Source organism: Nomascus leucogenys, chromosome 22a (genome assembly GCF_006542625.1).
Source record: "Nomascus leucogenys isolate Asia chromosome 22a, Asia_NLE_v1, whole genome shotgun sequence".
Classification (NCBI taxonomy): domain Eukaryota; kingdom Metazoa; phylum Chordata; class Mammalia; order Primates; family Hylobatidae; genus Nomascus; species Nomascus leucogenys.
In genome coordinates this window covers 55725847-55741656 of record NC_044402.1, presented here as the reverse complement: position 1 = coordinate 55741656, position 15810 = coordinate 55725847, and the positions used below count along the sequence as shown (strand labels likewise).

The following is a 15810-nucleotide window of genomic DNA, read 5'->3' as shown; positions in this document are numbered from 1 at the left end:
TTTGTATTTTTAGTAGAGACGGGGTTTCACCGTGGTCTCGATCTCCTGACCTCGTGATCCGCCCGCCTCGGCCTCCCGAAGTGCTGGGATTACAAGCGTGAGCCACCGCGCCTGGCCAGCCTTGCCTTTATAAAGAGCATGTTTGATACTTGCCTTAAATATTGCCCTGCTAGAATGGGGGCCCAGTGTTAGATTTTTCTATTTTTTTCAAGAGAAGTCAAAAATATAGGTTTTTATAGGAAATGTCCTGGTTTTGTTGTTTTTTTGGGGGGTGGGGTACAGAGTCTCGCTCTGTCACCCAGGCTGGAGTGCATTGGCAGGATCGCTGCTCGCTGCAACCTCCGCTCCCCCATATGCCTCCCTGGGCTCTAAGTGATCCTCCCACCTCAGCCTCCCAAGTGGCTGGGACCACAGGCACCTGCCACCATGGCCGGTTATGTTTTTGCATTTTTAGTAGAGACAGGGTCTTGCCGTGTTGCGCAGGCTGGTCTCAAACTCCAGAGCTCAAACTGTCTGCCCACCTTGTCCTCCCAAAGTGCTGGGATTACAGGCATGAGCCACTGTGACCGGCTGAAATATCCTGATTTTTAAATGTTGGCAATTAATTCAAGTATTTTAAAAACACTGAAGACCAAATATAAAGCACGTCTGTAGGCAGAATGTAGCCCTTGGGCTACTCATTTGTAACCCCTGTACTAAAGATGAGAAGCATAAACCCCTCCTGTTTCCAGATATAGCCACTGCTAACAATTTCTTCTGACCTTTCTGTGCATTATATTCGGAGCTGAGATTGCCCCATTGCACAGAATTTTCTGTGCCATATATATATATATATATATATATATATATGCGTATATATAACATAGAATTTTCTATGCATGTATATGTATGTAAAATTATATATATAAACTTTTTAAACAGCTGTGGTTATTGCTGTTGATTGTCTTTACTCTTCAGAGTGGTAGATAACAAGGCCCTTATACCCACATTGTTTGAGTGGGAACTGAATTTAGTTGTCAAAGTACTTGGATAGGCTGATCATGTATACATATATATACACATACACATATATACAAATACACATAAACACACATATGTGTATATTTATATGTGTGTGTGTATATATATATATATATATTTTTTTTTTGAGACAGGGTCAAAAAGGTAGGTTTTTATAGGCAAGGTCCTGATTTTGTTTTTTTTTTGTTGAGGTAACAGGTCTTGCTCTGTCACCCAGGCTGGAGTGCAGTGACACGATCATGGCTCACTGCAGCCTCGACTTCCTCGGCTCCAGCAATCCTCCCATCTCAACCTCCCGAATAGCTGGGACTACAGATGTGTGCCACCATGCCTGGCTAATTTTTAAAATTTTTTGTAGAGATGGGGTCTCCCTGTGTTGCTCTGACTGGATTTTTTTTTTAACTTTATTTTTTTTTCACATCAGAGAAATAATGTGCCAATGTCATAACAAGGTTTGAGGGAGGGCACATGTCTCACGTAAGTGTGAACACCCAATCATCACGCTTATGAACTACAAAAGGATAGACATTTTAAAGAATTAACAATGTGCTGGGTGTGGTGGCTCATGTCTGTAATCTCAGCACTTTGGGAGGCTGAGGCAGGCAAATTGTGTGAGTCTAGGAGTTTGAGACTAGCCTAGGCCACATAGGGAGACCCCAACTCTACGAAAAATACAAAAATTAGCTGGGTATGGTGGCATGCACTTGTAGTCCCAGCTACTTGGGAGGCTGAGATGAGAGGATCACTTCAGAAGACGGAGATTGGCCGGGCACGGTGGCTCACCCCTGTAATCCCAGCACTTTGGGAGGCTGAGGTGGGCGGATCACAAGGTCAGGAGATCGAGACCATCCTGGCTAACATGTTGAAACCCTGTCTCTACTAAAAATACAAAAAAATTAGCTGGGCCTGGTGACGGGCACCTGTAGTCCCAGCTACTCAGGAGGCTGAGGCAGGAGAATGGCGTGAACCCGGGAGGTGGAGCTTGCAGTGAGCCAAGATCGTGCCACTGCACTCCAGCCTGGGCGACAGAGCGAGACTCCGTCTCAAAAAAAAAAAAAAAAAAAAAAAGACGGAGGTTGCAGTGAGCTGAGATTACCCCATTGCACTCCAGCTTGGGTGACAGAGCAAGACCCTGTCTTAAAACAGACAAGGCTGGGCGTGGTGGCTCATGCCTGTCATCCCAGCACTTTGGGAGGCCAAGGTGGGCAGATCATGAGGTCAGGAGTTCGAGACCAGCCTGGCCAACATGGTGAAACCTCGTCTCTAGAAAAAATAAAAAATAAATTAAAAAAAGTAAAATAAAAATATAAGAATTAGTGGGGCTTGGTGGCGCGCACCTGTAATCCCAGCTACTCGGGAGGCTGAGTCAGGAGAATCGCTTGAACCTGGGAGGCAGAGTTGCAGTGAGCCGAGGTTGCACCACCGCACTCTAGCCTGGAAGACAGAGCAAGACTCTGTCTCAAAAAAAAAAAAAAAAAAAAAAAACAAAACTGTAGTGATGGGCTTTGGTCATTTGAAATATAGTAAAATCCTTTCTCATTAAGCAACAAATTCTTATCCAATAATTATGTATAATTTTATTAAAACTTAGTTTTGCTTTGTTAAGAAGTAAACTATCTAGTAGTAAGCTCATCTGACAATATCATTTACAATATTGTTTGAGAACAAGAAACCCAAAATGCAACAGGACTAAAACTGAAAAGGTTTAACTCTTTATTTTTATTTTTTTTATTTTTAAAATGAGACAGGGTCTTGCTATGTTGGCAGGCTGGTCTCAAACTCCTGAGCTCAAGCAATTCTCCTGCCTTGGCCTCCCAAAGTGCTGGGATTTCAGGCGTGAGCCGCCACACCCGGTGAAAGGGTTTAACTCTTTCTAAATCACCTTGTGCAGAGAAGATGAATACGTTTTTCACTTGTTGGAAGGGTAATTGATTTAGTAAATGGTGTTCTCATTTGCCAAAGTTAATGTTTGTTTTGGGAGGGAGAGCAGTTTATCCCCAAATATAGAGGATCAGCCCCACTATGTACTGAGGTTTAAAAAACCCACCTTTTAAAATGAATGGTTGTGCTTTTTTTAGTGTGTTTTGAGCCTGAGGTCTGTCAAGTGTTTCTGAGGGTTCACACTTGAATTATTGTGCTTGAGGTCAGTGATTCATAAGAGGTCAGCCTCTTATGAAGCAACTACCTTCTAATGGTTGATTGAATGATACATGATGTGCTTCTAAAGTGCTTTCTGGTCAGCATTTTATTTTCTAAAGTAAATTTTATTTTTTACTTTTTTTTTTTTTTAACCCTTTCGTAACAGGCCTTGAGAAGAATGGAAACCACTGGCTGGGTGTTGGGGTTTGCATACAACTGTGACAGGGAAGCCCTACCTTATTTTTAAATTTTTAAAATGATTGTATTTTGTTATGACATAAACAGCACTTGTCCTTCAAGTTGCCTGCTTGGGTCTCTTCCAGGTGTGCTTTTTCTTTCTTTCCTGTTCTAAAGCCTTTTAAAATAAACTTCCACTCCTGCTGTGAAGAAAAAAAAATGTTAGGATCTGAATGTTGGCAAAAAGTTAAAAAAATAGAAAGAAAGAAAAATATAAAAATAAAAAATAGGCCGGTCGCGATGGCTCACACCTTTGGGAGGCCGAGGCGGGCAGATCACTTGAGGTCAGGAGTTCGAGACCAGCCTGGCCAACATGGTGAAACCCCGTCTCTACTAAAAATACAAAATTTAGCCAGGTGCTTATAATCCCAGCTACTCAGGAGGCTGAGGCAGGAGAATCACTTGAGCCTAGGAGGCAGAGGTTTCAGTGAGCTGAGATGGCGCCACTGCACTCCAGCCTGGGCAGCAGAGCAAGACTCTGTCTCCAAAAAAAAAAAAAAAAAAAAAAAAGACATGATTTATGTATGTTCATTGCAGATAGATTAGAAAGAACTGGTAAACAAAACAAATAAAAAAAAAAGCAATAATAATGGGACCCAGAGATAAAAATGTTAACCTTTTGATATATGTATATTCTAATAACATATTTTGTGTGTGTGTTGTACCTGTGATTGCTTTATAAAAGTGGGGCATTTACTATATTCTAGATACTGTTTTAAGTGATTTATATTTAATATATAATTTAATACAATAATTCTAGGAAATGAATATTGTTATCCTCATTTTTTACAAAAGGAAAAGAGAGAGAGGTTAAATAACCTAAAGTCACATGGGTGGAAATGGAATTCAAACATAAGTAGCCTGTGCTTCCGATTACTGTGTTTCACACATTGTATGAGTTTCCTAGTGTTGCTTAAGAAACAACACAAACTGGGTGGCTTAAACCTACAGAAATTAACTTCCTTATAGTTTGAGAAACTAGAAGTTCCAAATTGAGAGTGTTAGCAGGTCCATCATCCCTCTGAAGTTTCTAGGGCAGCATCCCTTCTTGCCTCTTTTTAGCTTTTGGTGGCTCCTTCCAATCTTTGGCCTTCCTTGGCTTGTAGCTGTATCACTCTAGTGTCTGCCTTATTAGTCAGATGGCTTTCCTTGTGTGTCTCCAAATCTCCTTCCCCTTATAAGGATACCAGTCAGTTGGATTTAAGGCCCACCCTAATCTTGTATGACCTCATCTTAACTGATTACATCTGCAAAGACCCTGTTTCCAAATAAGGTCACATTCTGAGGTTCTGGAAGGACGTGAATTTTGGGGAGATACTGTTTAACCTATTGCCCACCTTGTTGTGTAATCTGTTCTTCACTGAATGATATAACCATTTTCCCAGTCTTAATAAATACAATTCAACACTTACCTTTAAAGGTTTTGTAGTATTCTATTACATAGATATGATTAATAATCTTTTTGTTGGATATCTAGATTGTTTAAAATTTTTTTTCAATATAAATTCAGTATTGAACATTTCTTGTAGTTAAATCTTTGCTTGCATCCCTATTTCCTTACAATTTATTCCTAGAATTAGATTGCTGGGCTGAGGATTGCTGGGCTAAATATAAACATGGCTTTTAATGCTCTTAATACTTAATTGCCAAATTGTCTTACACCTCATAAAGATTGGATGCATTTGTATTTCTGCCATTACCGTAACGAGTGAGTATTTCTTTGACCATCTCATCAGTGTAGCGCATAATATATTTTTTTTCCAATTTCATAGGTAAAAAATGTGATCCTGTTTTAATTTGTATTTTGCCATTTCTTTTTTTTTCTTCCTCCCAACTTTTATTTTAGATTCGGAGGTACACGTGCAGGTTTGTTATATGGATAAATTGCGGGTCATGGGGTTGGTGTACAGATTGTTACCCAGGTAATAAGCATAGTACCTGACAAGTAGTTTTTCGATCCTCACCCTCCCACCCTGTTTTGTCATTTCTCATGAGTACTTTCATGTGCTAAAGGTCTGTTTTATTTATCTTATGAATTTACTGAACTTGCACTTTTGTCTTTTTTCCATGAAGAGCTTTACCTTCTTGGGAAATGAAATTTCTTTTTTTTTTTTTTTTTTTTGAGACGGAGTCTGGAGTGCAGTGGTGTGATCTAGGCTCACTGCAAGCTCTGCCTCCCGAGTTCTCGCCATTCTGCCTCAGCCTCCCGAGTAGCTGGGACTACAGGTGCCCGCCACCACACCCAGCTAATTTTTTGTATTTTTGTATTTTTAGTAGAGATGGGGTTTCACCGTGTTAGCCAGGATGGTCTCGATCTCCTGACCTCGTGATCCACCTGCCTCGGCCTCCCAAAGTGCTGGGATTACAGGCATGAGCCACCTCGCCTGGCCGAAATTTCTTTTTTTATACTCAATTGTAAAAGTAATAATGCTGGATATAAAAACCCAACAAATTCAGAATGAAGCCCTATCGGATAGTACTATGCTCATTTTCTGAGTGATGAAATCATTTGTATACCAAACCCCAGTGACATGCAATTTACCCATGTAACAAACCTGCACATGTTTGTACTCCCTGAACCTAAAATAAAAGTTGAAAAATAAAAATAAATTAGAGCCGGGTGCGGTGGCTCATGCCTGATATCCCAGCACTTTGGGAGGCCAAGGCGGGTGGATCACCCGAGGTCAGGAGTTCAAGACCAGCTTGACCAACATGGTGAAACCCCGTCTCTACTAAAAAATACAAAAATTAGCCGGGCGTGGTGGTGGGCACCTGTAATCCCAGCTACTCGGAAGGCTGAAGCAGGAGAATCTCTTGAACTCAGGAGGCGGAGGTTGCAGTGAGCCGAGATTGCAGCACTGCACTCCAGCCTGGGTGACAGAGCAAGACTCCATCTCAAAAAAAAAAAAAAAAAAAATTAAATGTGAAATTAGGTAATATTAAATATGTCAATTCTCAGGCCGGACACAGTGGTGCATACCTGTAATCGCAACACTTTTCTTTTTTTTTTTTTTTTTTTTGAGACAGGATCTCACTGTTGCTCACGCTGGAGTGCAGTGGTGTGATCACAGCTCACTGCAGCCTCGACCTCCTGGGCTTAAGTGATCCTTTGACCTCAGCCTGTCAAGTAGCTGGGATTAAAGGCACGTGCCACCACACCTGGCTAATTTTTGTGTTTTTTGTACTTTTTGTACATAGGGGGTTTGTCATATTGTCCAGACTGGCCTCGAACTCCTGGGTGCAAGCAATCTTCCCACCTCAGCATCCCAAAGTTTTGGGATTACAGGCATGAGCCGTGGTGACCGGCCCTGTTTCGTTTTTAATAAATGGCATTATACTTTGGGGAACAACAACAACAAAAAACAGTAAAGCTGCTTGTAATACTAAAAGCTAATAACTTGTCAGTGTGTGTTCATATACATACATATATAGCTACTCATATGCCTATTATATATTTCAAATTGGAATATAACCATGTATACATACTGCGTTATAGCCTACTTTTTAACTTATAGTTATCTTTCCATATCTGTTTTTCATGACTCTTAGTGTCCCATTATTTGAGTATTCTGTAACTTCATCAGTCATTTATTGATTTTTTTCACTATTATAAATATTTCTGTTCACTTGCTTAATTATTTTCATCTCTCTCTCAATTCTTTTTTTTTTCCTTTGAGACAGAGTCTCCGTCTGTCACCCAGGCTGGAGTGCAGTGGCGTGATCTCGGCTCACTGCAGCCTCTGCCTCCTGGGTTCAAGTAACTTTCCTGCTTCATCCTCCCTGGTACCTGGGATTACAGGCATACACCACCATGCCTGGCTAATTTTTGTATTTTTAGTAAAGATGGGGTTTCGCCATCTTGGCTAGGCTGGTCTTGAATTCCTGACCTTAGGTGATCTGCCCACCTCGGCCTCCCAAAGTGCTAGGATTACAGACGTGAGCCACTGTGCCCAGCCTTCAATTCTTTTTTTTTTTTTTTATTGTGACATAAAACCCATGTATTTATTTAGGGCAAATTCTGAGAAGCAGAATTGGCAGGTCAAGGTATGCCCTTTTGAAGGTTCTTGATAAACATTGCCAGATTGCCTCCAAGAAGTATGTACCAATTAATTTTAACAGGCAGTAGAAAGCCTGATTTTGGATAATTATGTTTTTATCTTTACCAGGTAGATTTATCTGATAGGTAAAAGGTGTTACTTGTTTTATTTTGTGTTTCCTTGATTGCTGGTGAAGTCTTAATTCTTTTGTATGTGTGATGGCTATATTTTATATATGTATGGAAATTTTTATTTTCAAAGAAAGTATGTTTAGCTGGGCAAGGTGGTGTGCACCTGTAGTCCCAGCTACTTGGGAGGCTGAGGCAGTTGGATCACTTGAGCCCAGGAGGTCGAGGCTGCAGTAAGCTGAGATCGTGCCACTGCACTGGAGCCTGGGTGACAAAGTGAGACCTTGTCTTTAAAAAAATCTCTCTCTCTCTTTCCATATCTATTTCTCTCTCTCTCCATATACATATATGGAGAGAGAGAAAGGGTCTTGCTCGGTTGCCCAGGCTAGAGTGCAGTCCTAGAATCATGGCTCACTGCAGCCTCAACCTCCCAGACTCAAATGATCCTCCTGCCTTATCCTCCCTAGTAGCTGGGACTACAGGAATGTGCTGCCACGCCCAGCATTTTTTTTTGTAGAGACAATGTCTTGCTATGTTACCCAGGCTGGTCTGGAACTCCTGGGTGATCCTCCACCTCAGCCTCTCAACATGCCCCATGGGGTTACTGGGATGAGCCACCTGTGCCCAGCTCTATATATACTGTTCTCAAACTTGATTTTTAAATTTCACAGTATGTTATGGACAGCATGTTTTTTGTTTTCTGTTTTTGTTTTTTGAATGGATGCATTGTATGTCCATTGTGGTTGGTCATATTTTATTTAACCACTATTTTGTTGATGGACAAGAGTTTTGCTACACTCTTAACCAACTGAAGAGTTATCTGTATCTTTACCTTGTTGCTGGCCTGGTGGGTTAAAATGTATTCATTTTAATTTGTTTTTCTGTAATTATGAATGAGGTTGGATATCTCTCCATATCTTTATTGGCCTTTTGTATTTTTCTGTGACTTGTGTATTTTCCTCTCTACCTTTCTCAGATTGTCGTTCTTTTCTTCATTGATTTATGTGAGCTGTTTGCATATTAAGGAAAATAGCTTATTAGATTCTTTTTTTTTTTTTTTTTTTTGAGACAGAGTCTTTCTCTGTCCCCCAGGCTGGAGTGCAGTGGCGCGATCTCGGCTCACTGCAAGCTCCACCTCCCGGGTTCACGCCATTCTCCTGCCTCAGCCTCCCGAGTAGCTGGGACTACAGGCGCCCGCCAACATGCCCGGCTAATTTTTTGTATGTTTAGTAGAGACGGGGTTTCACCGTGTTAGCCAGGATTGTCTAGATCTCCTGACCTCGTGATCCTCCCGCCTCGGCCTCCCAAAGTGCTGGGATTACAGGCTTGAGCCACCGCGCCTGGCTAGATTCTTTTTTTTTTTTTTTTTTGAGACGGAGTCTCGCTCTGTCGCCCAGGCTGGAGTGCAGTGGCGCAATCTTGGCTCACTGCAAGCTCCGCCTCCCGGGTTCACGCCATTTTCCTGCCTCAGCCTCTCCGAGTAGCTGGGACTACAGGCGCCTGCCACCACGGCCGGCTAATTTTTTGTATTTTTAGTAGAGACGGGGTTTCACCGTGGTCTCGATCTCCTGACCTCGTGATCCACCCGCCTCGGCCTCCCAAAGTGCTGGGATTACAAGCGTGAGCCACCGCGCCCGGCCAATAGCTTATTAGATTCTTACGGTTCCTCCAGTTTGTCTCACTTGGTTTATAATGTTTTTTACTACGTGGCACTTTTTGGGTGAATTTTTATGACATTGACTCCAGCAGTCTTTTCCTTTTTGATTTCTGCTTTAAAGTGCGGCGGCGGTGTGTGGGGGAGGGGCGGTGGGAGGGGGAGAAATCTTTCCTTATTATATAAAATTCACTTCTGTTTTATTTATGACTGCACAGTTTACTTATAAATATTCTATGTAGCTGAATTTTTTTCAATGTTAGTACCCTAACATGTTTTCCAGATGATTAGTCAGTTTTCCCATTCATTGAAAAATGTACATTTCCCTGATGATTTGAAATGCCATCTTTATCATATATCAAATGCTTATATATATTTGGGCTTGTTTTGCACCTTTTTTGTTGTTGTTTTGCTTTTTATTTTTTTGAGATGGAGTCTCACTTTGTCACCCAGGCTGGAGTGCAGTGGCACCATCTCAGCTCACTGCAACCTCTGCCTCCCAGGTTCATGTGATTCTCCTGCCTTAGCTTCCTGAGTAGCTGGAATGACAGGTACCCACTACCACGCCTGGCTGATTTTTGCATTTTTAGTAGAGACAGAGTTTCACCATGTTAGCCAGGCTGGTTTTGAACTCTTAACCTCAGGTGATTAGCCCACCTGGGCCTCCGAAAGTGCTGGGATTACTTGTGTGAGCCACTGCACTTGGCCTGTTTTTGCACTTTTTCTTGAGTTGCATTGGTGCGCATGTCCAGTTTTTCAGGGCCTCAGTCAGAGTTTAATTAAAAAAATTTTTTTGTGTGTATGTGTGTGGAGATGGGGGTCTCACCAACTTGCTCATGCTGGTTGTGAACTGCTGGGCTCAACTGATCCTCCTGCATGGCCTCCCAAAGTGCTGGGCTTACAGGTGTAAGCTACTGTACCCAGCTGAAAGTCAGAGTTTTAATGTGTACTTAAAGGTGTTTTTAAAGGGGAAGTACATTTCCTTATTTAATTTTCATTTTATCCAGATTACAAATGTATGGTTTAAAGACTAAAGTAGTTCTGTTGGCTTGTTAAAAGCAACAAGGGGTTCTAGACCTTTTTCTTCCTTCCTTGACTCCCCAGAGGCAATTCTGTTTCATCCTTTCAACTGATTTTTGGGTTTTTACCTCTCTCTCAAATTTTTTTAACCTTTAATCATTATCTGTTGACTTTACACAGGGAGATAAGGATTTTGCTTTGTGATAGCCAATGTAGTGGTGAAGAGCAAAGTTCAAAGCCTCTGCTGTGGGACATATGGCAAGTTACTGTCTCTGTGCCTCAGTTTTCTCATATATAACATAAGGGCACCAGTTGTTAAATGGGAATTAGGTAAATTGATAGTATAAAGATTTGGGGGCCGGGCGCGGTGGCTCACGCCTGTAATCCCAGCACTTTGGGAGGCTGAGGCAGGCAAATCACCTGAGGTCAGAAGTTCGAGATCAGCCTGGTCAACATGGTGAAAGCCCGTCTTTACTAAAAATACAAAAATTAGCTGGGCGTGGTGGTGTGTGCCTGTAATCCCAGCTACTCCGGAGGCTGAGGCAGGAGAATTGCTTGAACCCGGGAGGCGGAGGTTGCGGTGAGTCATGATCGCACCATTGCCCTCCAGCGTGGGCGACAGAGCAAGACTCTGTTTCAAAAAAATAAATAAATAAAAAGATTTGGACCTCTGCCTGACCCATAGTAATTGTTAGTTTCATTCACCTCATTTCCTGTTCTCCCATTTTAGTTATTTGTAATTTGGCTAAATGAATTTTCATTTGTGTGTGTGTGTGTATGTGGTTGTTACTGTTCTTGAGACAGGATTTCTCTGTCACCCAGTGGCACGATCACAGCTCACTGTAGCCTTGACCTCCTGGGCACAAATGATCCTCTCACCTAAGCCACTCTAGTACCTGGAACTACAGGCATGTGCCACCACACTCAGCATTGCACTGTGTTGCCCAGGCTAGTCTTGAACCCCTGAGCTCAAACCATCCTCTTGCCTTGGGCTCCCAAAGTGCTGGCATTACAGGCTTGAGTCACCAATCTTACTGTTTATCTCATTATAATGTTTAAATGTTTATCAACACTTGAGCCATTAGTGTGCTTGGATTACTTTTCTTTCTCAGCACAATATTTTGCTGCCCTGAGGGTGATAATTGTCTTGATTTTTGGTTTGTTCAGTCTTTTTTTTACTATCCTCAAACTCCTTACTGACTATATATATATAAAATTTATTCTCAGTAGTAGGTTCTGACACTGTAGGTGTTCTGTCGGTTTTATCTTTTTGAAGAATTCTTTTCTAGAACGTTGGACCTACTCTGATCTGGACTGGTTGAGCTCTAGGTCTGCACACATCTCACCCCTGGGGTTTCTTTTAACCCTTCTTTGTTGGAACCTCTGTTTCCTGGACCCCAGTTTTTTTTTTTTTTTGAGACGGAGTCTTGCTCTGTCGCCCAGGCTGGAGTGCAGTGGCATGATCTCGGCTCACTGCAAGCTCCGCCTCCAGGGTTCACGCCATTCTCCTGCCTCAGCCTCCCGAGTAGCTGGGACTACAGGCGCCTGCCACTACGCCCGGCTAATTTTTTTGTATTTTTAGTAGAGACGGGGTTTCACCGTGTTAGCCAGGATGATCTCGATCTCCTGACCTCGTGATCCACCTGTCTCGGCCTCCCAAAGTGCTGGGATTACAGGTGTGAGCCACCGCACCCGGCCCCTGGACCCCATTTTTTTAAAGCTTCCTGAAAGTGCAAGAGAGATAAAATTGGAAACTTTTGCATTCTGAAATTTTTCTTGCCTTGATTCTTAGCTGATATCCCAGGTTTTGCTGGGGAGCAGTTTTTTAAGGTTGAGAATATTTTTCTCAGGTTTTGAAGGCACTGATCCTTTGTCTTGTGTTTTCAGTGGTAATGTTGAAATATTCTGATTCTTTTTTCTTTGAATGAATCCTGTTTTCTCCCCTCTCTGAAAACTTTTGGTAACTTTGCTGTGTCCCTAGTGTCCTGAAATTTGATGGTGATGCATTTCAGCATTCATTTTCTTATATTTTGTTCAGCTTTGGTGTGCCCTTTCAGTCTGGAAACTCCCTTCTCTTGTTATTGGAAAATTTCTTGAATTGATCCTTTAATTTCCTCTCCTTCCCTTTCTCTGTTCTCCTTTATTGGAGCTCCTGTTTTTCAGATATTGGACTTTCTGGTCTGGTTCTGTAATTATGTTTTCTTTTTACCTTTTGACAAAATGTTTGCTTTGTTTTCTGGGTGATCTCAGCCTTGTTTCCTTCAAGTTGCGTTTTTTTATTTATTTACTTTAGTTTTGTTTATTTCATATTAGATGCTTTACCATAAATATATTGTGGTTCTTGACTACATACACCTATTTAAAAAAATTTTTTTTTAAAGAGACAGGTTTTCTCTTTGTTGCCCAGACTGGTCATGAACTCCTGGGCTCATGAGATCCTCCCACCTCAGCCTCCCAAAATGCTGGGATTAGAGGTGAGCCACCACACCCGGCCCATAACATACTCCTATTTACGAGTGGAATACAAAAAGAGGATTTGGGTTGGGCACAGTGGCTCACACCTGTAATCCCAGCACTTTGAGAGGCGAGTGGATCACTTGAGGTCAGGAGTTCGAGACCAGCCTGGGCAATGTGGCAAAACCCCCATCTCTACTAAAATTACAAAAATTAGCCATGTGTGGTGGCGCACAGCTGTAGTTCCAGGTACTCGGGAGGCTGAGGCAGGAGAACCCAGGAGGCGAAGTTTGAAATGAGCTGACATTGTGCCACTGCACTCCAGCCTGAACGACAGAGCGAGACTCCATCTCAAAAAAAAAGGGGTGGAAGCTATGGGCATGACTATGACTATAGGGTGTAACTGTGGGCTTGACAGCCCCACCCATTTCCTCCAGGGTGGGGCAGTCCCTGAGCTATGCAGTGTTGTGACTACATTAGGGGATCTGAGACCTAACTAGTGGGTTTAAGCAGATGTATAACCTCTCCTGTTTTTGTACATGTGTTTATTCCTGAACTATTTTGGGATACTCATTGTTAACCAGGTTGCTACTCTACTTTTCCCACTGCTGGCTAAGGAAGATTCAACTTTTTCAGGTTGGCTAAGTCATTTTCCACTTATCTGCTTCCCAGTTCCCTTAAGTTGCCTCACTTGTTCATTTTGTCCTAGTGAATTCACGCCTTTTTCCCCCATCCCTGTATTTTAGGAGGGCTTAGGAAGGGAGCTGAGGCTAATGCAATGCATTCAGCCTTCAGTCTTTAACTGGAAACTGAAAGGAAGTACTGGATTTGCATCTAAAAGTTTTTATTCTGCCTTTCATTCTTATGATTTATATGGTTTTTTGGATATGATGTAACATTTTGGTATGCCAGTTGAATGATCCATTAAGTTTTAACAGTGTTATTGCGACATATATTATACAGATAACTTTCTTTCTCCAAATAGAATGAAAGGCTAAAGAACAAACTGTAGATGGTTATCTCTGGTTAATGGGATTAGTTGTTTTTCAGTTTCTTTGTGCTTTTACTTTATTTTTGCTTTTTTTGGGACAGGGTCTTGATCCTCACCCAGGCTTTAGCGCAGTGGCGCGATCACGGATCACTGCAGTCTCAACCTCCCAGACTCAGTTGATACCCCCACGTCAGCCTCCTGAGTAGCTGGGACTATAGGTGCATGCCAGCACACCTGGCTACTTTGTGTATTTTTTGTTGCCCAGGCTGGTTTTGAACTCCTGGGCTTAAGTGATCTGCCCACCTCAGCCTCCCAAAGTGGTGGGATTACATGCCTGGACCCCGGCCTCTGTGCTTTCACTTTAATTCATAAGTTTTTCTATATTGAATATGCATTACTTGTATAATTGGGAAAAATAGTATTTCAGTAGAGAAAAAATTGCTAGTTAATCAAATCCTTGGATGAAAGTTGGCTTTAGGGATCAGTGTGCTCCTCTGTTACTTAATCCTAAATATCTCAAGAGTTGTGCTGTGTCTTTTACCTCTTCTAGGTAATCTGCAATTAGAAGCACTAATTTTAGGGGGTATGTATATCATTTCTCCTTAACTTTTTTTTCTTTTCTTTTTTTTTTTTTTGAGACGGGGTCTCACTCTGTCACCCAGGCTAGAGTGCAGTGGCTCACTGCTACCTCTGCCTCCCGGGTTCAAGTGATTCTCCCACCTCAGCCTCCTGAGTAGCTGGGACTACAGGCACATGCCACCACACCTGGCTAATTTTTGTATTTTTTTTTTTAGTAGAGACAGGGTTTCACCATGTTGGCCAAGCTGGTCTTGAACTCCTGACTTCAAGTGATCTGCCTGCCTCAGCCTTCCAAAGTGCTGGGATTACAGTTGTGAGCCACTGCACCCGGCCCTATCCTCATCTTTTAATTTTGAAGATTTTCAAACCAAAGAAAAGTTGAGATACTAACACGGTGATTCTGTATACTCTTCACATAGATTCGCTGGTTATCACCATTTTGCCACATTTGCTTTATCTTTTAAGTACCTTTACTGAAGTATAATTTGCATACCATAAGTTAACCCATTTTAAATGTATAATTCAATGATTTTTAGTAAGTTTATCCGTCTGCAACCATCACCCCAATCCAGTTTTAGAACACTTTCATTACTCCGGTAAGATTTTTTTCTGCCTATTTACAGTTAATCCATACCCACCCCCCAGCCTTAGGCAACCACTAATCTTTTTTGTTTCTAAAGATTTGCATTTTTGGCCAGGCGGGGTGGCTCATGCCCATAATCCCAGCACTTTGGGAGGCCGAGGTGGGTGGGTTGCCCGAGGTCAGAAGTTTGAGACCAGCCTGGCCAACATGGTGAAACCCTGTCTCTACTAAAAATACAAAAAATTAGCTGAGCGTGGTGGTGGGTGCCTGTAATCCCAGCTACTTGGGAGACTGAGGCAGGAGAATCGCTTGAACCCGGGAGGCAGAGGTTTCAGTGAGCCGAGATTGCGCCATTACACTCCAGCCTGGGCAACAAGAGCGAAACTCCGTCTCAAAAAAAAAAAAAAAAAAGACTTACCTTTTCTCCACATTTTTTTTAAGTGGAAATCATGTACTATGTAGTCATGTATCTGGCTTGTTTCACTTAGCACAGTGTTTATGATGTTCATTTGTGCTTTAGCATATATCAGTATATCATTCATTTTCATTGTTGAGATGTGGTATGGATATACCACATTTTGTTTACTTATTTATGTTATGTTAATTAGTTTTGTATCATCTAGGTGTGTTAACTCTGAAGTCAGATGACTCAGTAGTAAATTTTATGTATGTTTGAATTTATGGTTAATTTTGAGGCCTTCACACGCAATTATTCGTGTAATTAATATTTAATACACAGGCAGTAATAAAAGTAACAACCACATTGATGGTTCCGGAGACCAATGTACAAGTCGTGTGGTTGTGGAAGTCTTTTGGCTGGCAATTGGTGGGAGGGATGTTTGTCGCTGTTTCTCTTGGGCAGAGCCTCCACAACAGCTGCCTTGTCAAAAGAAGGCCTCAGGCTGGGCATGGTGGCTCACGCCTTTAATTCCAGCCCTTTGGGAGGCCAAGATGGGAGGATCACTTGA

General features: G+C 42.0%; 1 protein-coding gene and 1 non-coding gene across 4 annotated transcripts in view; one reads left to right on the top strand and one right to left on the bottom strand.

Moving 5' to 3' along the window:
* The window catches only part of ILRUN (inflammation and lipid regulator with UBA-like and NBR1-like domains), a 123212-nt gene that overhangs the window by 12706 nt on the left and 94696 nt on the right, over positions 1–15810 (top strand). The window lies entirely within an intron of this gene.
* LOC115832700 lies at positions 1439–1543 on the bottom strand. Its single transcript, XR_004028212.1, has one exon. It is a non-coding gene; the product is annotated as a small nucleolar RNA U13 (small nucleolar RNA).